This window comes from Pinus tabuliformis, chromosome 8 (genome assembly GCF_031772625.1).
Source record: "Pinus tabuliformis cultivar Carrire ecotype Pingquan chromosome 8, CPIR1, whole genome shotgun sequence".
NCBI classification, from domain to species: domain Eukaryota; kingdom Viridiplantae; phylum Streptophyta; class Pinopsida; order Pinales; family Pinaceae; genus Pinus; species Pinus tabuliformis.
Genome location: NC_142294.1, coordinates 592,778,642 through 592,802,423, shown reverse-complemented (window position 1 = coordinate 592,802,423; position 23,782 = coordinate 592,778,642). Strand labels below are relative to the sequence as shown.

The following is a 23,782-nucleotide window of genomic DNA, read 5'->3' as shown; positions in this document are numbered from 1 at the left end:
ATAGTAGCTCTTCTTACTTACACTTTATTTTCTATTCCATTTTTTTGATTCCTTACCTTTATCAAGCTTATCTTTATGAGGACATTTGGCCGCATAATGACTTACTCTTCCATAAGAAAAACATTTGAAAGGTAGTTTACCTCTGAATCATCCAGAACCTCGTTGAAGGTTCTTGACAAAGTTTTCATCTTCCTCTCCTTTTGAAATATGTCCTGATTCATTGAGTTCTTCTCTTCTTGAAGCTTTGAATGCAGCTTCTCTCATATCTGATGGAACTCCTTTTCTCATTTCGAAAGCAGTTAAGATTCCATGCAACAGTGTTATAGTAATACTCTAAAGATCCTGCTTTTCTTCTATGACAGAAACTTTTGATTCAAAATTAGTAGACAAGGATCTTAAAACCTTTTCAACTAAAGTAAATTCTTTTATCTCTTCACCCAATTTCTTCATGCAATTAAAAATCTCATCTATACGTAAGAAGTAACTAGCTATACTTTCATCATTGTGCATTTTGAGAGTTTCATATTGAACTCTGAGAGATTGTAGTTTTGCTTGTTTTAACTTATTGTCTCCTTCATATCTTAGAATGATCTTGTCCCATATTTCTTTGGCAGTTTTGAGCTGCATAAATTTGACAAATGTTGATTGTGACAGACTCCCCAATAATGTATTGATAGCCTTGGCATTGGTTTCATATAGCTTTTTACCTGACGTATCTATAGGAATTGCTAATGGAAATGTATATCCTCCTTCCACGATTTCCCAAACATCTATTCCAAGAGATTGAAGATAGGTTGTGGTTTTTACCTTCCAATAAACCAAGTTGCTCCCATCAAAGATTGGTGGTCTAATGGATCCCTCTCTTTCATAGTTACTCATGATGATAGATCTTCCTTCAAGCGATCAAGCTTCTTATGAAGGACTTGCTCTGATACCAATTGTTGGAAATAATACTGAGAGCGGGGGTGAATTAGTATTAGCAAGTCAATAATATTTCATTTTCATAATCATATTCATATACACTACTTCAGTTAATGAAACTTGCGTGTATACGCAACTGTATTTAAGGCAACTACCGTATATCCTGCAAGCTTATGATTTAGTTAATTCATCATATGTTGATCTTTAGTTTGTGCATCATAACAATATGAACAGTAACCCGGTGCAGTAAAAATAGAACAGAAAATCACACACATGAACACAAGATATAAGGTGGAAACCCAATGTGGGTGAAACCACCTGCTGCAATCGTCTCTATCTTCTTTTTAATAAGAAACTTCTTTTTACAATTTTTGTACTGGTGCAGTCTTATACCAGTACGCAAGCTTCTACCTATAGAAGGCTACAACCTTCTCTCGTTCTCAAGCTTCTCCTGGAAGGGAGCTACAACCCCCTAGCTCTTGTACTAGCTAAAATGTTTACTAGTACGTAGGTATCGGCCTACAGAAGGCTACAACCTTCTCTTTTCTTCTAGGGACGACGTTTCATAAATTTTCAGACTGGATCCATCAATAACATCAATCAAACTTCAAATATATCTGCATAAACCAATCTCCTTTGCACCAACCAAAACTGAATCAATCAATCACTTTTCATAATGTTGTAACTAGAATACAGTAACAGTAACCAGAACCCAAGCTAGAGCCCAAAACACTACAGCAACAAACAGAAGTAGCTAAAGCATATTTTATGAGGGATATGCTACTTCAATGTGTCAAAGTTGCGTGCATACACATTTTTCTCAAGGCGAACCTGCGTACAAATCTGAAAACCAAATTTAAGACGTATACGTTGTTTTGATATGCAGAACCAGCATGTATACACGCCTTTGCTAAAGTGAACCTGTGTACAGATCTGTAAATGATGATTTAAACTTTAGAACAATTCCAGACATCAGTTATACCCAGATCATCATATTTACAGACTACAACATGTGCCAGTTAGTCAGATAAAAGATCAAAACCACACAAAGATACTTCACTTCAAGCCTTAAGATCTTGACCCATCATCAGATCTTATCCTTCATCAAGTGCTAAGGTTCATCCTTGATTCAGATACAACTATACACCATAACCTAATAAGATGTATTCTGGATCTTGCTTTTCATCAGATATTCAATACTTCAGTGTTTTTGCCTAATGATCCTGATTCTTCTCCTCCTTTTATAGTCTTAGGCCTTACTCAAAACCATGGACCAAAACCACTTAGAACCAATATCTTGGACCAAATACCTGGGGTCAACACTTCGGACAAGATACCTTGGACCAATACCATGGATCAAAATACCATGGACCAAATACCATGGACCAAAACTAAGTTTTCAAACATGTACGCGCCTTTCCTTCCGTGAAAATGTGTGTGTATGCTATACGCGCCTTTTGGTCTACGAACCTGCGTGTACACATGGCTTGGTCAATATGGAACCTGCGTATACCTCTCTTTCTTCATTCTGTGAATCTTAAGTGTGATCTATCATCTGAGTGAGTTGCCATCAAGGACAACACCTGTGTCTGTGTCATAATGCCAGCAATTAGTTGACTATTCTCCAAGACAAATATAGTTCTAAACTATGGAGTCTAAACTATACTCTATCTATCACAATGGTAATTCCATCCTTCTTAACCAGATGTTGCAGAACATTCATATATTTGGTAGCCCTTTCCTAGAGTTAATCAACAACTCTATTTTCCACTTTTAGGAGCTTTAATACATGTTGTTCTTTCTTATAAATTCCAACTAGGGGCGCCACCATTTGCTGAAGAAGTATCATTTCATCATATAATTGTGCCGTTGGTTCCTCCATTGGCCATAATTCCTTCTTTATGGATGACTACCATTCTTCCATGTTGAAGCTATGGGAAGATAATTGTTGATTTTTTGCAACGCGATGTTTCACTTGTTTCTTTACCACAATCTTCTCTTTCCTTAAATGTGCATTCTCATTTAACATATTGTTGGGACAGGGCCCCCATGGGTAAAATTTTGTAATTAATTTTTGTATACTTGTAAAGTGTCTACGTTTTGAGGGAGTAGAGCGCAAAGGTCATATGAGTCAAAAGGGGCATTAGTCCTTTAGTTTATTTGAAGATAGGGAGTTTTGTGACTTGCCCATGGTCCATAGACCATTGTATTGAAAAATAGAAGGCTATATATAGAGGAGTCATAGCGAGTTTAGAAAGTAACTTGAATATAGAATATCATTGTATGGACAAGTAACCTAAGTCAAGAAAGTTTGTTTCTTGTACTTAGGCGAAGCGGAAGGCTCCTACTACTGAGTGCGCGGAGACATTGGTAAGTCCACACGATGAGCGCGCGGGCCCCTGCAGTTCAGTGCGCAGGGAAGAAAAGTTTGTAACAGAAAAGAATACATCTAATAAAGGCTATTTTGAGCCATAATTGTGTATATGTGCATCTGTATTTACTTATACAATTTTCTATATTTACTTTGTTATTCTGAATCTATATGAAGAAATACTTAGTTGATGCGCAAAATTAGAAGATCTGATTATTTACTTAATTTTATGAATGTTTAAAGCATTTCATGAATGTTTAGATTCTGTTTCTGTGAGTTACTACAATTATCGATATTTTAAGGGTTAGGGTTCGTGAAGACCAAAAGAAGCCCTAGGAACCACAGAGGCCCATCACACTAATCTTTGGATGTAGAAAACTAGTTTTGTCATCCCCCAATACTACTTTGGGTGAGGTTGCAGCCTCTGCTACGCGGGTTGCTTCCAAACGGGTGAGAAATTTAGGGTTTTGTTGGTTGGCACAACTAACTTTGAACCGGGGTTGGGACCCCTTAAGCCAATAAATGGTTCCATTGTCAGGACCGGGATCTACCTAAGGGTGTGTGATAAGTGGTTACCCACTAAGAAACAAATCGAAAAGTGGATAGATCAGAAACTGCACCACATTTGCAGCCTAGGAAAATAGGAATCCATGCCTGTCAGAGGTGTTATCACTCCAAAATTTATTTTAAGTTCTCAAAAAAATAAATGATAGAGGTAACCACAAACCAACTTGGGCGATCAGGATCTAGCCTTCCGAATCTCAGAGAGGGTTCTCTCCTTTTTATTTAACTTTGTTTAGTTATTTGAGTTTAGGCTAGTTATAATTGGGCTTGGGTTTTTTATTTGAATTTGGGTGGTGGTATCACTTACATAGATGAAAAGGGTTGTCTTTTACTATTGGGATATGGGGTCAAATGCCAGACAAATAGGATTGGATTAAGTTCTAAAAACAGTGTCTACAGGGCAAGATAGAGGAGTTACTACAGATCTCAAAGGCTTGATGGTGAAATGGTTTCCAATCAGATCCACGGAGCAATTAAGGGTTCCCTACGCCGGAGCATGAAGAGAAGTGAAAGAGGTCAACCAGGATGAGAGAGCAATTAAGGGTTCTCAAATCCAGATATCAGAGGAAAACATATAAATGGTTAACTGTGCAAAACACAGTGTACTTAAACAAATTATAAGTTAAGTTTCCAGTTAATTCATTCAAATTTAGATAACATTTAAGTTTATGAAACACATAAGAAAGTAAAAAAATCAGACAAAGAAGATACTTCGCTGCAATACCTCATCTCATGAATCCTGTAGTGCAATCTTTTTATTACTTGCTCCAATTTGTTGACTTGAAAATTGGTACAATAACCCTTAGGTTTAAGATCAAAATAACTCCACCAATGTATAGCAATCCACACTCAATACTTGGAGTTATGAAGTATTTATACAAAAGAACTTACAAAATATCTCAAACTGTATTGAGAACTAATCTAGGAAAAAGAAATATCTTCATGCAAGAAGATAGAGATAATTATTTAACTGTTGTTTGTTGTCCCCATTATTTAGGTTATGTTGTCTTTTACTCTCTAATATTTTTCCCTTTAAGTTGTTTGGTTGTTTGGTCTTCGCATTGGATGTCATATTTACTTATGACCTTTCATCTGATACACTTTCATCTGCCTCCTCTATTTATTCTTTTAACTATATGCTCTGTCACCTGCATTCATTTTTACCTTTTACTGTAAATCTTACTCACTCTTTCATGCTTCTGTGTTTTTAGTAAAAATTTTACTATGTAGAATACAAAACGTTTCTTCGAGAGTTGTTTGTAAGAATGTTTTTTTGTGTTGGTAAAAATGATTTTATATCTGTTTTAACCATTATTGGCTCTATGTAAATTATTTCTTCCTGCTTTATGATAATTGTCTTTTTCTTCTGAATTAAGCCCTTTGAATACATTTCTTTGCGAATATTGGAGCAAACAAGTTTTGGAACTAGTATCAAAACTGTTTATCGAAGCTTTTGGCCTTCTAATCACCTGCAAAATAAAAAAATCATTAATGAAAACACAGGTTGACAGAGAGGTGATAATGGCTTTAGGGAACAAGGAAGGATGTCAACGAAGTCTGGAGTGTGTTCAAGAGGTAATCAACGATTAAATTGGGTTGCAGATGCTCAGGGTGGCGCAGGAAGGCTTAGGCGGCTTTTAGTGAAAAAATGAGCGAAAAGAGTGAAAACGAGGGTCTTCGGCATTTTAACGAGTAACGGAAAGAATTGGTGTGGAATTTCATAATGAACAGTGGATGGTTTCGACCTACGCGGGGAGGCGGTATTAAGGTTCATCGCACCACTTTTGGTAGTCGGGCGGTTTTTCCATGAGAGCACGCGAGTTCACCTAAAGCTGCCATGTAACCGAAAGGGGCCTGAGAAAAACCGCAAATCTCGCATGCTCTCAGGCGGGTAAAGCTCAAAAAATAAATCAACACGATATGGATGTGCATCGTTAGACCTGGGAGTGCAAGATCTAATGGTTGTCGCGTGGTGGAAATGCACAGAGGGAATAAGGGCGGAGATTTGTGGGGCCTGGGGAGATTAATTACACTTAACTATAATTAATTAATGAATATGGTGCAAGTTAAAAAAAATATAATGAGTGGGTTTAATACAATGGGACTAGGGTTTAATGTGGCGGGGTTCGTTAACCGCACTAAGGGTGGTGGGTTAAACGGGTTTATATCGAGAAAATGTGAATTTGTGGAGTTAATTACATAAAGAAAGGGGGAAACAAAACTTAGGATAAAGGGGTTTTATGAGTTAAAAGGGTTTTGTCGGGAAATATATGAATGGCAGAGTTAATTAAGTAAATGCAAAGGGGGAATTTAAACTTAGGACACGGGGGTTTTATGGTTTTTTTTTTCAGATAAAATAAGGAAATTAACAAGGGGAAAATGATTTTTCAAAGGGGAATGGGTTTCACACCAAGGAAAAGGGGTTTTGGGTAGCAAAATGACCTTTGAAGGGTAATTTTCTAGGGAAATGTGTGAAACCAAGGGGTAAGGGTCAAAATCAAGGGAAAAGGGTATTTTATTAAGAAATGATGGGATAATGGGGAAATTAGTAAGTATGTAGTGGGGGATGAAATGAAATGAGGGGAAGTTAATTAAATTAGCTTGTGAACATCCTTTCACTTTCATAACTGCCCCTACACACTGAAACATAGGATTAAGCATGATAAATGTGCTTATGCTTTGACAACCTTTTATTTTTGCAACGTTTCTTCTACCTACATTTTACTTATCTTAACATTTTTTCTTCAGTTTATTGGGTGTATTTAGGCTAGCAAGCCCTTTCTTTCCTTTTTATTTTGAACAGTAAACTATCTAATTCTAACCTTATATCTTCCAATGGCTCAGATTAAGCTTATGAACATATTTTATTTCTCTACCTAACTATTGATCTGCCAAGGTTAAACAGTTTGGTCAGATCTTTGTTCTCTATCTAGAAACAAGAAATTTAAAGCATGAACTAGTCAAGATTAAACTATTTGACTATCATGGGTTGTGGCATTTATGACAAGCTGTACACAACCGTTATTTTGCATAGTAAAGTAAAAAGTAGTGGCTCTTGGGCTTACACACTTTCATGATCTATTTTTGTTTGGGGTTCATATTTTTTCACTTTTTTTTCACTTTTCTTATTCTTTTTTTCCTTTGATATTTCTTTTAGGACATACCCTCTTTACATTTTCTAATTTTTAATATGGAAAAAATTTTGCGAAAAGCAAAAGTATGTGCAATATTACAAGACTAATTATAGCCAATTCAAAATTATGAATCCTATTATTATAGGACCCTAACAATGGCTCCACATGGGGATGGCATTTCCTGGTGAAATGTCAAGAACTTTAATATCAGTAGCCTTTAAATTGTGATTGCAGTTACTTCATAAACTGTTCTTCTGTGATTCTGCCTTATTTATACTTAAGATGGTGAAACTTTCAAAGCTCAGGGCCTTCTCTCCGGGCTTCAACTTCATGTAAATTCCTACATGGTATCTTCCCTCGGTATTTGTTGCTCATAATGATGAAGTGATAAAACTTTGGCATGAGCAATTTGGTCACTTAAACTATCGCTCCCTTCAGAATCTATGTAAAGAAAATATGGTGATAGGTCTTCCAATGGTATCTTGTAGAGATGGTGTTTGTTCCGGATGTGTACTCAGAAAACATCATCAGGATGGTTTTGAAAAATGTTTCTCTTGGCACGCCTCAGTCCCTTTACAGCTTGTGCATAGTGATTTATGTGGTCCACTTCCAATTGTTTCATTCTCTAGCTACAAGTATTTCTTAACTTTCATCGATGATTTGTCCAGACGCACTTGGGTATACTTCTTAAAACTCAAGAGTGAAGTATTTAACATGTTCTTGGCCTTTAAGGCCTTTGTTGAAAAACAATATGGACATCAAATTCTTAAGCTAAGATCTGATAATGGCAGAGGATATGTTAACAACAAATTCATCAACTTTTGCACTGAGAATGGAATTCAAATGCAACATACTATTCCATATACTCCACAACAAAATGGTGTAGTTGAAAGGAATAATCACAGCTTAAAGAAAATGGCTAACTGTATGCTTCAATCTAAATGACTTAGTCTTAATTTTTGGGCAGAAGCAATTAACTGTGCAATTTACTACTAAGGTTTTAAAGAATATCACTCCAGAACAAGCATGGAGCTCAATTAAACCAGATGTAAGTCACTTTTGTGTTTTTGGAAGTGAAGCATGGGCCCATATTCCAGATGACAAACGTAAAGCTTTAGAACCTAAGAGTGAAAAACGTATTTTTGTTGGATACTCTGAAGATTTCAAAGGATATAGACTTATTCCACTTAAGTCCAAAAATGTTATCATTAGAGGAGATGTAAAGTTTGTTGAAAATATATCGGCCTATGAGTCTAGTTTGGAGGATGTGCCACCTCTCTCTATTCCTTCTACTTCTGAAAATATATCTTCTTTAGATGATGACAGTGATGGTGACAATCCTCGCCCACCTTCTCAGGATCCTCCTTTAGCTCTTCAGCTTCCAAAATGGGTTCGTACTACTTAGGATGTAGCAGACGCTCTTGGCAGTGATCCTATAGGTTAGTGACGTACACGTTCTCAGTTCGATAGAGCCTCTTCTCTATTGGCTCAAGCTTCAACGAATTATGATCCTGACACCTTTGCAGAAGCTTCAGGCCATCTAGATTGGGACACATATATGAATGAAGAATATCATTCATTATTGGCAAATGATACATGGGATCTTGTTCCTCTTCCAATGGGACGAAATCTCATCTTGTTGCTAAGGGTTTTTCACAAGCTGAAGGTATGGACTATACTGAAACCTTCTCCCATGTTGCCAAAATGAACTCTATCTGCCTTGTTCTTTCCCTTGTTGCCTCTTTCAAATGGGAAGTCCATCAGATGGATGTTAAATCTGCCTTCTTGCATGGGGAATTACATGAAGAAATCTATATGGAACAACCTACTGGATTTATACAAACAGAATCCAGCCTTGTATATCGGCTTAAGAAATCCCTTTATGGTCTCAAGAAAGCCCCTCGGGCTTGGTATGCCAAAATGGATAGCTTTCTTTTAGAAACTGGCTTTTTTAGGTGTCGTTCTAATAACACTGTCTACACCAAGAAAGTGGGCAAGTCTCTTATCATTCTTGTCCTTTATGTTGATGATATTATCCTTACTGGTAGTGATCCCAACCTTATAAACCATGTGAATTCTAGCCTTAAAAAGAAGTTTGAAATGAGAGACTTAGGACACTTACATTATTTTCTTGGTCTTCAAGTCTTGCAATTCAAGGAAGGTATTTCCCTTTCCCAGTCCGAGTATGCCTATGATATTCTACGCCATTTTCACATGGAAGATTGTAAGCCAACCCCTTCTCCCTTTCAGTTTGGAGTCAAACTTTCAGTCACTTATACTTACCTTGAAGTTTATGCTACCTTATACTGTTAACATATAGGAAAACGTTTGTATTTGACCCATACTCGTCCAAACCTTTCCTTTCTTGTTGGCCTTATTGATCGATTTATGCAAAAACCACATGAAATTCATTGGGAAGAAACTAAAAGAATACTTTGTTATGTTCGAGGTACAGTTTAGTTTGGGATTCATTACAGTGCAAAAGCATCTCCTCTATTGGTTGGTTTCACTGATTCCTATTAGGTTGGTGACCCTAATGATTGGAAGTCTATTGTAGGTTATGTGTTCACTCTTCGTTTAGGACCTATTATATGGTCTTGCAAGAAACAAAGTGTCATTTCTCTTTCTTCAGTAGAAGCAGAGTATCATGGTGCCGTATAAGCTAGTAAGGAAGCCATGTGGCTTCATCAGATCCTGTCAGAGTTTGGCTTTCAACAGCAGCATCTGACTACACTTTGGTGTGATAATCAAAGTCCCATTCAACTATGCAAAGATCCAGTCCAACATCAGCGCAACAAACACATTTAACTTCACATGCACTTCATTAGAAAGCTCATTCAAGACCATGTTCTTGAAGTGCAATATTGTTCAACAGATGACCAAGTTGCAGACATCTTTATAAAGGCTCTCACAGAAGCGAAGTTTACTAAACTTCGATTTATGGTTGGAGTTCAGGAAGTTGTCACTAAGGGGGGATAGGCTATAATGCCTCCTTCCTTCTCCTATCGTGTCATATTTGTACATCCTTCAATCCTATACCATGTTGTTCTTAAGGGGGGATGTTAGGATATTCCGACACATAGGAAATAGTTAAGTATAACTTGGTCTAGTGTAGAGTTAGGTAAAGTGTGTTTCTTTACTATGTACTTTTGTAACTTACAATTCTATGGTCACGATATGTAGTGATCCGACATTTCATTCTATCCTCGGTATTACCGACACTTGATCTGTGGCTTAACACCCAATTGGTCCATGATCTCTATTTAAAGAGCATGGAGGGTCAATTGTAGGGCAACCATTCATGAGAGAAGCTTATGTAAATTTTCATTCTTTTATTAATAAATTACCTGAAGTGGCCGCATTGGCTCAAGACATGGACTATTTCCCTCTTTGAGGGTTTTAACGACATCAAGAATACTGGTGTATTGTTCTGTGATCTGTTTGTGAGCAATGTCCTTTGGTATTCTGTTTGAGGAAATTACCCTGTAAATTCCTACACTTCAAAAGATCACCATCCAATCCAATATAAATTATGCAATGTTATATATAATGATAAAAGTAAAGTGAACTATCGTTAATCTTTGGAAAAGTAATGCTTCAACATTCTACCATTGAGAGGTCCTCCTGGTAGATCTGATCCATCTATCTCTCTTAAGAAAAAAACATTGTTACCCCTTGTAACCATAAATGACATAAGGCCCTTGCCATAAGAAGTCAAATTTGCCATGTTTTCCCTTGTCTTCTCTTCTTGAATCCCACTTAAGAACCGTATCACCTATGTAAACATCATCAAATTTGGTCTTTTTAATCTTTTTGATTTTGTCTTGGATTACCTGTGATTTTACATATACTTCTTCTCTGGTCTGTTGTAAGTGTATGGTTTGATTTATCCTTCTCTGGATATCATTTGGTTCTACCTGCAATTCCTAGATGATCTTCATCACTAGCACTCCCAAAGAAGATGGAAAAACAACATCCATCCCATATACTAACTGATAGGGAGATGTGCCAATGGACTTCTTGGTAGTTAGTCTATCTGCCCATAAGGCATTGACCAACCTTTTGTTCCATGTCTTTTTGTTGTCTTCCAGTATTTTCTTAATGATATTGACCATGATTTTGTTAGAGGATTCTGCAAGTCCATTACCTTGAGGGTAATAGGCAGTGGAGTGACCAAGGGTGATGTGGTATTTGTTACAGAAATCTACCATTTTCTTGGATTTAAAGGGAGCTGCATTATCAGTAATGAGCTTTTTGGGGCATCCAAATATTGATAGGATATTATTTTCTAGGAATGAGATAATGATAGTGTCTATGGCTTGTCTAGAAGGGATGGCTTCTATCCATTTCGTAAAATAATCATTGGATGTTAAAATCCAATTATGCTGGGCTGAGGAGGCTGGGTGTATTTCTCCAATGAAGTCTAACCCCCATTGTTGAAATGGCATTTCTGTGGAGATTGGTTTAAGAGGTAAAGGTAAAAGGTTTCTTTTTCCTTCAAATATCTGGCACTTATGACAAGAGGTCACATGTTTATTAACATCTTCAAACAGAGTGGGCCAGTAAAAACCAGCCCTCAAAATTTTGTTAGCAGTAGTCTTCCAATACAAGTGTCCTCCACAATATCCTGCATGAAATTCTTGCATAATTTTATCAGATTCATCTTTCAGTAAAGAGTTCAAAAGAATACCACTAATGTCTTTCCAAAACAAAGCATTATCTATGAAACAATACTTTAATGACTTCATTTTCAAAAATCTAGCCTTAGTTCTTGTTAAACCAAGAGGAGCTTGTAAGTTTAGTAATCCAAATATGATATATGCATACCAGGGTGAATCTGTAAAAGGTTCACTGACCTGTGGAGTCGCCATCTCTTCCTGATCATCAAGGGCACCAATGAAATTTATATCTAGGGCCTGACAATTCGATTCATCCATGAGTGTGGCTAAACCTTGTCCTTTGATAAGTTTAGTAGGCTTTATTTCTATGTCATATTCCAATATAGTGGCAATCCATTTGTCTCTTTTCCCTTCAGGCCCATTTTGTGTCAAACTGTCCTTAACTACTGAATTTGGAGCATAAGCAATGATGTGAGAGTACAAAATGTACACTCTGAAGTCTTTAATAGCCTTTACTAAAGCTAATGCTTGTTTTTCCATAATGTTGTATTTGATTGTGGCATCTCTTATGGATTTACTGAAAAATGCAAATGGTTGTTCATATCCTTGGCCATTCTTTTGCAGCAAGATTGTTGCAATGGTGTTTTCTGAAGCAAAAGAAAAAATTATAAAATCTTTCTAAAAATCAGGACTTATAAGGACTGGAGTCTTAGTTAGGGCTTCCTTGATGCCTTCAAAGGAATTTTTGGCATCCACTATCTGTTTAAGTGCTGAATCTTTTCTTAACATGTTATTTAGTTCACTAATGCTAAATTTGAAATGAATCTCCTAAGAAAATTAATTTTGCCTAAAAATGACTGCAATTCTCTGATGTTTCTAGGATGGGTGATGGTTAAAATGGCCTCTATTCTAGCAGGATCTATTCTAATTCCATATTTAGATATGATATGTCCCAACAACTTTCCTTCTTCTAGACCAAAGAGTGTCTTTTTGGGATTTAAAGAAATCCCAAATTTTCTGCATTTGATGAAAACTCTTCTCAAGTGATCTAGGTGTTCATTGTCAGATTTAGAAAAGACTGTGATGTCATCTTGGTATACTACTAAGAAATCATGGATCTCCTTGGCAAAAGCTATATCCATATCTCTTTGAAATGTTGCTCCTACATTCATTAATCCAAAAGGCATCTTCAAATACATGAAGGTACCCCAAGGAGTAGTAAATGCAGTTTTGGCTTGGTCCTCTGGTTGAACTAAGATCTAGTTATATCCAGAAAATCCATCAAGCAGTGAAATTCTGGATGAGCCTACTACCCTCTGAAGGATATGGTCCATTTTTGGTAGAGGATAGTTGTCTTTTAATGAGACCTTATTTAAATTTCTAAAATAAACACGCAGACTATTTTCTCCACTCTTTTTCCTAGTAGTGACTAAGTTTGAAATACAATCTGAATATCTAATGGGGGCTATCATTTGGGCATCATACATTCTTTTAACTTGTTTCTCAATAGATGGCATAAGAACTGGATTAATTCTCCTAAGTTTGTGTTTAAAAGGCTTATGATCTTCTTTGAGAGGTATTTTTTGTTCAATTATGCTGGTGTCATAAGACTTCAAGTCTTCATAACTCCAGGCAAAAACATCTTGGAACTCTTTAAACAGATTTATGTATTTTACCTTTTCCTCTGGAGGTAAGGCTTTTGATAAATTAATGAGTTTAGGTTTTTCTTCAGTTCCTATGTTACATTCTTCTATATTTTCTCTCAAAGGCTCCATTTTTGTCTTCCTAGCTACATCATTGGAATGAAACAAATATTCTAAGGGGACTAACCCTTAGGAAAAAATATATTTTTAAGATTAGGAATTTCAGGTTCATCATTCATTATTTTCTCTATTTCTACATTTTTTAAGTTATTTACTTCTAATTTAGTGAAATTAATGGGTTTACCTATATCTAAAATATTTACATCAATGTCACTATCTATGTCATTATCTACTGTACAGTTTGTATCTATTTTACAATTCTGAAACTCACCTTTAGCATTCATGAAATCATAAATCTGAGAATCCTGGGAGAAGATCTGCCAATACTTCAAATTTTCTGGTATAACAGGCCTATGTCTCACTTCTGCATTGTACTGATGGTTGGGATGAAAGGGAAATTTGCAGGTACTAGCAAAAGTAGCCAAACTGTGTGCCTGCATACTTTGTTTTCTAGGAATGAAAGCAAAATATGTTTCCAGGAGGTATTTAATCAAATCTAGGATAGTCTCCCTATATTGACTAAGTCTAGGATTGTTTACAGAGTATTCACCATTAATTTGTTTAATAATCAGTTATGAGTCTCCCATTATAGAAACTCTTTTGGCTCCAAGTTTTCTAACCATTTGTAACCCTAAAATCAGAGCTTCATATTCAGCCATGTTATTTGGGTACTTGAATTTCAACCTAAATGCATGTCCCTCAGAATGATTATTCTCCATATTTTGGATCCACACTCCTGCACCAGCCCTTAACCTATTCACATATCCATCAAAATCTAGGTGCCTCAGGGACTCATGAAAAATGTTTTCACTATCAGATGTTTTGTATTTCAGTTCTTCGGCTGTGATTTCCTTTTTTTCATGGTCTAAATTGTACAAGATGAAAGAGTCCATATCAGAATGCACAGAGTATATAGGAAATTTTTGTGGTTTTTCTGCACTACTCACCATGTATTTCATCAAGGTCTCTCTATACAATTTCCTTTGTTGGCCAAAAACAGATATGGTGGCATATGACATATCTAATTGCAAGGATCCTTGCAATTTTTCTCCCCATGAGTGAGATAACAGCATTCCATATTTGGGAGGAATATCTGCAACTACTATGTCCATTACAATACTCTTTGCTACGCACTGGACTAGAGTTACACATAAAACCTTGATCAAACTAAGGCATTTAACTTGGCTAGAGTCAAAGGAAAATAAGTCCTTATATGGCCTGGTAATGTCTAAGTTTAGTCTCTCCATGATTGCTTTTGGCATCAAGTTATGGGATGCCCCTGAGTCTAACATAGCATTATGTAATATTTTGTCATCAATCTTCAGGCTGATGTAGAAAGGAGGGACTTCCCCATGCTGATGAGTACCATTCGCCTTAGGGCCAAACAATAATTCAGGTTGATCATCATTCAAATTGAAAACATCTTCTCCCTCCCCTATATTTAAAGTTTTAGTTATCTGTGATATATAGGATTCATTCTTTACTAACTCAGTCAAGGGAACTAATATCTTCAATTTTGCTATTTCATTCTTGATGTTGAAAGGGATCTGTGCTTTGTTTGCTTGGATGAGATCTTCCTTAACAAATGCACTTTGTGTGTTTTTATCTTGTTTCTCAATACTAGGCAATTCAATCTTTGTTTTAGCAGTTTTGTTCTAATTACTCCTATTTGGAATGTTTTGAGTGACTGTTTCAGTTTGAGTTTCAGTGGAGGTTATATCTACATTTTTTTTGGTAGAAGTCTCCATTGTTCCCCTAGGAAGAATTTGTAAAATCTTAGTAACAGGAGCTTCTATTATCTTTTTAGTTTAGGTTTGGATTGATCTTTTAGTGGTAGCTTAATTGTTCTTTTTACTTCTTAAGCTATAGTGTTTGTCAACCTCATATATAGCTGACTCATAACCCTGTTTAAAGTCAAAGGACTCACCAGATTCTAATTGCAATTGTTGTAGCATATATAATTCATGTTCTTCTTGAGTAAGAAAATCAACATCTTCATTGTTTATTCCCAACAAGTTTATCTGGGTGTCATCCTCTTCTTCATGGCTTTGTGAAGCCTCAGCATAGTTTTCCAAGAAGGGAGGCCTAATTTGCTGATCTGGTATAACATTCTTTCAAGCATTAGGATTCTTCCTAAAGTTGGGGTTTCTTATTGGGGGTGGTTGTTGATTTTCCCACTAAGTTTTTATTTCCATGTTTTCTAATCTATCCATTATTTTGTCTACACTCTTTGATAAACTATCTATTTTACCATCACAAGTGGAAGTTTCCTCTTTAATTACAACTCTCTTTTCATTTCTGATTCTGGCTTTCTTGGCTAATAATTTGGCCTCTACACTAACAACATTACTTTGCATTTATTCCAATGTTTCAGGGTTTCTTTCCCTTAACTGGTATGACATGTTCGTATCAAAACCATCCGGGAATTTGATCAATGCTAGGTCAGGTGGAGGCTTAAGATTAGCAGGGATTGCATTGTAGATGCTATTGAACCTAGTACAATAATCTTGAACTGAATCATTAGGAGATCTTCTAATGTTATCATATTCAGAAAGTATTTGCAGAGGGTTTTTCTTTCTCTCCCATCTATCAATGAATAATCTATGAAAAGAAGCTAAGTCTGCAATATGGTGTGCAGGTAAAGCTTTGAACCATTTCTTAACATCCCCAGTTAATGTTTCAAAAAACAACCTCCTTTGGACATCTGATTCATCTACCTCTTACAACTCAAAATAGTCAGTCATTTTGTTCACATGTTGTTGGGCAATGTATTGACTAGTAGCATCAAACAAAAATATTTTTCTTTGATAATCTTGGGGCATGGCATGGAGTTGTGTAGGTAAAACCAAAGGTGCATATCAGTCTGCCATGGCTTGGATTCTGGCTTGACTAGGGGGTAAAGTGCTGGTAGTTGAGGAAGGGCTTGAACTGGATGGAGATGAACTAGATGATGGTGAGGATGGTTGATGAATAACTGGTTTAGGGGAATGGACTGTGGTGGTTACTATAGGTGAGGTAGTGGTAAATGAAGGTGTATTTATAGTGATTGAAGATTGTGCAGAAATTTTAGAGGCAGCAGCAGTGAGGGCAACTAGTTCAATAGACTATTGAAGGCAAGCATCATCTATGTGGCTTATCAATGTAGAGGTCAAAGCTCCTAACTTGTCAAAAGTCTGCAAGACAATTTATCTAAATATGGATGGATAATCACCCTTTTTTATTCAATGAGTTGAATAAAATCAGGGTCTAACACTCTTTAATGGATTGCATTCTTAGATTTAGTTCTAAATAATGAGAGGTCAAATGACAAATCAAAAGGAATTTCCTCTAAAGTTGACAACTCCTCAGGGAGTGAATTTTCTTTGACTAACTGGATACTACTTGCCTGAGTTTCTACATTTTTTGGTTTTCTTAAAATTCTATCTAGGTCATCAACTATAGTAGTAGGGTTTGGATCTGGATTTTCCCTGGTATAGTGAGTCTTCTTTGGAGCCAAAATTCCAACTTTTTTATTTTTTGTATGAAATTTTTCAAGAACAACTTATGAAAATGACCTTAAGGGGCTCAAGATGAAATTTAAGATTTCCTTAAATTTTTATTTGACTGAGAATTGAAGTCCTCAGTATGGTTGCCAATGATGTTATCACTCCAAAATTTCTTCTAAGTTTTCAGAAAAAGAAATCATAGAGGTAACCACAAGCCAACTTTGGAGATTAGGATCTAGCCTTCCTAATCTCAGAGAGGGCTCTCTCTTTTTTATTTAACTTTGTTTAGTTATTTGATTTTAGGCTAGTTATGACTGGGATTGCATTTTTTATTTGAATTTGGGTGGTGGGATCACTTACTTAGATGAAAAGGGTTGTCTTTTACCATTGGGATATGGGGTCAAATGTCAGACAAACAAGACTGGATTAAGTTCTAAAAGTAGAGTCTACAGGGCAATATAGAGGAGTTACTACATATCTCAAAGGATTGATGGTGAAATGGTTTCCAATCAGATCCATGGAACAATTAAGGGTTCCCTAGGCCGGAGCATGAAGAGAAGTGAAAGAGGTCAACCAGGATGAGAGAGCAATTAAGGGTTCTCAAATCTAGATATCATAGGAAACTATATAAATGATTAAGTGTGCAAAACAGAGTGTACTTAAATAAATTCTGAGTTAAATTTCCAGTTAATGCATTCAAATTTAGATAACATTTAAGTTTATGAAACACATAAGAAAGTAACAAAATCAGACAAATAAGATACTTCATTGCAATAGCTCATCTCATGAATCCTATAGTGCAATATTTTTATTACTTGCTCTAGTCTGTTGACTTGAAAATTGGTACAATAACCCTTAGGTTTAAGATCAAAATAACTCCACCAATGTATAGCAATCCACACTCAATACTTGGAATTATGAAGTATTTATACAAAAGAACTTACAAAATATCTCAAACTGTATTGAGAACTAATCTAGGAAAAAGAAATATCTTCATGCAAGAAGATAGAGATAGTTATTTAACTGTTGTTTGTTGTCCCCATTCTTTAGGTTCTGTTTTCTTTTAGTCTCTGATATCTTTCCCTTTAATTTGCTTGGTTGTTTGGTCTTCACGATGGATGTCATATTTACTTATGACCTTTCATCTGATACACTTTCATCTGCCTCCTCTGTTTAGTCTTTTAACTGTATGCTTTGTCACCTGCTTTCATTTTTACCTTTTACTGTAAATCTTACTCACTCTTTCATGCTTCTGTGTTTTTAGTAAAAATGATTTTTACTATGTAGAATACAAATTGTTGCTTGGAGAGTAGTTTGTAAGAATGTTTTGCTCTGCTGGTGAAAATTATTTTATCTTTGTTTTAACCATTACTGCCTCTGTGTAAATGATTTCTTCCTTCTTTATGATAATTGTATTTTTCTTCTTAATTAAGCCCTTTGAATACATTGATTTTCGAATATTGGAGTAAACAGGTTTTGGAACTAGTATCAAAATTGTTTATCCAAGCTTCTGGCCTTCTAATCACCTGCAAAATAAAACAATCATTAATAAAAACACTAGTTGACAGAGAGGTGATAATGGCTTCAGAGATCAGGGAAGTCTATGGATGGAGTCCAGAGTGCGTTCGGGAGGTAATCAATGGTTAAATTGGGTTGTAGATGATCAGGGTGGCCCAGGAAGGCTTAGGCGGCTTTTAGTGAAAAAACGTGCGAAAAGAGTGAAAACGAGGGTCTTTGGCATTTTAATGGGTAACGACTAGAATTGGCGCGAAATTTCATAATGAACAGTGGATGGTTTCGGCCAGGCGGTATTAAGGTTCATCACACTGCTTTTGGCAGTCAGGCGGGTTTTCCATGAGAGCACGCGAATTCACATAAAGCTGCCACATAAACGAAAGGGACCCGAGCAAAACCGTGAATCTCACGTGCTCTCGAGCGGGTAAACCTTGGAAAAAAAATCAACGCGATATTGATGTGCGCCGTGAGATCTGGGGGTGCAAGATCTAACGGCTGTCGCGTGGTGGAAATGCACAGAGGGAATAAGGGCTAAAATTTGCAGGGCCCGGGGGGATTAATTACACTTAATTGTAATTAACTAATGAATATGGTGTGGGTTAAAATAAATATAATGAGTGGGTTTAATACAATGGGACCAAGGTTTAATGTGGTGGGGTTCGTTAAATGCACCAAGGGTGGTGGGTTAAATTGGTTTATATCAGGAAAATGTGAATTTTACGGAGTTAATTACATAAAGTGGGGGGGAACAAAACTTAGGATAAATGGGTTTTATGGGTTAAAATGGTTTTGTCGGGAAATATATGAATGGCAGAGTTAATTAAGTAAATGCAGAGGGGGAATTTAAACATAGGACAAGGGGGTTTTTGGGTTTTTTTTTATAGATAAAATAAGGAAATTAATAGAGGGAAAATGATTTTTTCAAAGGGGAATGGGTTTCACACTATGGAAAAGGGGTTTTAGGTAGGCAAATGACCTTTCAAGGGTAATTTTCTAGGGAAATGTGTGAAACCAAGGGGTAAGGGTCAAAATCAAGGGAAAAGGGTATTTTCTTAAAAAATGATGGGATAATGGGGAAATTAGTAAGTATGTAGTGGGGGGTGAAATGAAATGAGGGGAAGTTAACTAAATTAGCTTGTGAACATCCTTTCACTTTCATGACTGCTCCTGCACACTGAAACATAGGCTTAAGCATGATAAATGCGCTTATGCTTTGACAACCTTGTATTTCTGCAATCTTTCTTCTACCTATCCTTTACTTATCCTAACATTTTTTCTTCACTTTATTGGGTGTATTTAAGCTAGCAGACCCTTTCTTTCCTTTTTCTTTTGAAAAGTAAGCTATCTAATTCTAACCTTATATCTTCCAATGGCTCAGATTAAGCTTATGAGCACATTTTATTTCTCTACCTAGCTACTGATCTGCCAAGGTTAAAAAGTTTGGCCATATCTTTATTCTCTATCTAAAAACATGAAATTTAAAGTATGAACTAGTCAATATTAAACTATTTGGCTATCGTGGGTTGTGGCATTTATGAAAAGCTGCACACAACCATTATTTTTCATAGTAAAGTAAAAAGTAGTGGCACTTGGGCTTGCAGACTTTCATGATTTGTTTTTGTTTGGGGTTCATATTTTTTCACTTTTTTTTTATCTTTTCTTATTCTTTTTGTCCTTTGATATTTCTTTTAGGACATACCCTATTTACATTTTTTATTTTTTAATATGGAAAACATTTTGGAAAAAGCAAAAGTATGTACAATATTATAAGACTAATTATATCCAATTCAAAATTATGAATCCTATTATGAGAGGACCCTAACAAAAGGAAAAGTGGCTAAATAAATACCTATTCATAGACAAACACAATCTATTCTTCTACGTCCTTCCATGCGAATTACATGAGTGGTTGTCTTAATTGGTAGATTTTCAGGGTACGTGGAAGCTTGATAGTCCTATTGTGTAGACCCCTAAACAGGTGAAGCTCTTAGAGGCTTCAAAAAATAAAATTGTGTGGCCTTTCTATTACTAGATCGATAATATTCTAGGAGGATTCTTTACTAAGTTCGCGATTGATACGTCCACCAGGTATAGTGAATTGGAGCATAGGTTTTTCAAGGGTCCAAGAGGTAAGCACTTGAAATCCTTGAAAACCTAGATTAAAATGTTATTGTGTGAAAATAGGGTTATGCCTTTAAATTGCTGTTTGGAACTATGCGAAGTGAAAGAGTGTTCAAAATTAACCTAGATTCACATGCTAAATATAGTCCATTGTTAGGATCATCTAATAGTGACAACGAAAGCAGTATTCTGAAGACATCATGAGGTGCATTGCAAACTGTAAGTTGAGGTATCACAAGGATACCACATCCATCCACTCCACCTCCACCTCCACCTCTGCCTCACACACCTACATCTCTGATTCTGCCTCTACCTCCACCATTCCACATGGTGAAAGCGATGAAGATGCATGTTTAATGGTCTGGGGATTGAAGAGCCTCAACAATTTTGGTTTTTAGCAGATGCTAGATGGAAGGCACAACATATTACAAATGATTGTTAGGTGCAAGAATTGTACTTAAGCAAACTCCTCAACACTTAATTATCAACCCGGGGGTTTCCTAAACTTAGAGATGAAGCACATAAAATGCCAGAAGTGGTATGAAATTTTCCTATTCCTAATCCTACTTCTTAAAGGAAATGTTGCAGAATCAGATAGAAAACAATCTTAAAGGAAATCAACACCAAAGCAACTCTAGTGCTGGAATGTAAAGAATAATTTGCAAGGAAATCAAGTAAAGACTTTCACACAATTGGAAGAAATATTAAATGTTGAAATGAAATACTATGTTTATCTTCAGTATAGATGGCTAACAACTTGACAAGTGGGCCCTTGCAAAGATTTGTTTCCCAATTAATTTTCATTCTACACAAACAACCTATTCTTGTACTATTGCAATATGCTTGCACAAGTGTAGGTACAGTACTTCTGTGCAAAAGTATATTTTACCTTATTTACTGAAGATTTGTCTTTTTGTGGAGGTGATCTAAGCCTCAGGGCTTAGAGCACTCCATTCTTGTGACAAGAGACTAGTTCTTGCACTGAGACAGAGCTTCCTTCACCTAACTTTACAATTTACTTTCGAAAGAATTAAAAGACGTGTTGAAAAGAATTGAAATTGCAAACTAAATTCTGAGATAAATTATAAATGGAAAAGAAATGCTTTAATTAACTGAACCTTGTAATGAAAGTCAACTTCATAAAGTGAAAACAATTTGGAATAATCCAAGCAGCAGTCAAGGTAATTTGCATGCATCAGTTGACTTCAACAAATCGCTTGTAATGTTTTTGTTCCTTTTTCTTAAGTCATAAAACGCAAGTGTAAAGTGTTTATAATAGCATCCTTTCTTAATTCATACAAACATTCTCAGATCCTTCAGAAGTGTACTCTTAATTTTAGGAACAATTACTAGAATTAACAATACTTTTGCTTGCAGGAGTAACTGAAATGATAAGCAGGAAAAGAAATGTAACATTTGCTATTAAGTAAATGAACAAATTGGAGTGCAGGAAACTACATACACTGGTACAGGAAGAATCCTCTTGCACGACCAGAGTGGAAGCAAACCAAGACAAGAACTGCAGGGAAGGAATTGCAGGAAAGAAATTGCAAGAAAGAAATAAGCTCAATCAAATTTCCAAACTATGGATCCATTCACACTTAACTACGAAATAAATTTAACTCAAAACTTCTGAAATAAATAAATATAAGAATCATTCAAGCCACGCAACTGCAATGAATAAATGTTCACACAGACCTTTTAAATGGCAAAAGAACAAGGGTAAATGAGTTGGGTTGTTGGTCCCTAGCCAACCAGCTCGTTTCCCATTTAGGAAACGAAATGATTCAGCACTTGAGCACGCATGAAATGTAAATTAGACACAATGTGTAGATAACAAGCTGTGTTCCTTGTATTAACTTGATCAGCGAATATACATGATGGCGCAAGTCCAACCAAGAGCCGAGGGCGATATAAAATTACACAGTAAATGAAATTAAAAATTAAAGATCGCTCCCTTGGTCCTACCTACAGTCTACATTATATAGAGTCTTTCGACCTTAGTCAAATTCTAGTAATTACAGTCATTTCCTTATTCAAGGCTTTCAACCGAACGGACTAACAACCAATATTACAAAACTGGCTAATAGTTATAATGGAATGTGAACTGCGTTGGCCATAGACCATCCTTGGTAATTATCCATGACTATACGTCGTCGATATCCAACCTTAGTTAGTATGAAACTGAACTAGGAGTCATGGATCAAAACACCCATGTGGAAGGATTCGAACTATCACAGAGATCTCAGAGCAACATCGTTGGTAGTGTGGGAATCTACCTGCACTGGTCATGTTAACTCATAATTAACACTTAGTTCTTCAATTACTTTTAGAAAAGTTAAACATAAGTTACAAGAGATACTAATAGGCATGAAATCTATGTAAAGTAATTAATAAAGCACTTAATAAATCTTAATTATGAAATACAAAAAATATGTAGGAATAGATAATTATCTTGGTCTAGTGCAGGAATGAGAGAGTTAAATAGAGATAAAATAAAGGTTAAAGTTTATGGAAATTGGGTAAAAATAGAGAAATTTGACACACCAACATCCTCTTACCTTCTACAAAAAAAATCTTCAAAAATGGGTGGCCAGCTCTCAATCCTGTACTTCAATACTTATTCTTTCTTTCACTACCTTTGGCTTTTTACCTCGGGCTCTTCTCAATTGATTAGTCACCTTCTTGATGCGTTTGTAGAATTTGGAATCCTGATACTTTCATACTTTTACTTGTTATTTCTTCTTCTTGACCTCTGTGTGCAGCTCTACCTAGCTTTGCTTTTGCCAATTTTTCTCCTTCATGACCTGGTTCAAAGCTTCCAGGTCATGAACTTTCTACTCCAATTCTACTATTAGGCCATTGACGTAGAGAGTAGATGGCTTAGTGCTTAGATCTTCTGGTGTAAATACCTTCTCTGCAATGGACTCAAAACAAGTCCCACCATTGTCAAGATCAAGGTCGTCCAATGTCTGCATTATGAAATCGCCAAAAGTTTCTGCGCCTAGGGTTTCCTTATCACCGAGGGTTTTGGTGCCCTCCACATCTTTCGTGACAAGGGTTTTAGTACCTTGTGCACTCAACTCCATAGGGTTTTTAATTCCTTATTCTTCCAATTCTTCAGGGGATTCAGTACCCTGCTCATTTAAACCAGCAAGGGTTTCAGTACCCTCTTCTTCAAAAAATAGTAGGGGCTTCATTACCCTGTTCCTCAATAACATTGAGGGTTTCGATGTCTTGTTCATCGAAATTATTGAGGGTCTCCATGTGCTATCCCTCATCATCCTCA

The 23,782-nt window shown here is 36.1% G+C and overlaps 1 pseudogene; it reads right to left on the bottom strand.

Moving 5' to 3' along the window:
- LOC149236868 (uncharacterized) overlaps positions 1–23,582 on the bottom strand; it is a 262,901-nt pseudogene extending 239,319 nt beyond the window's left edge.
- Positions 23,583–23,782: the final 200 nt, after the last annotated feature.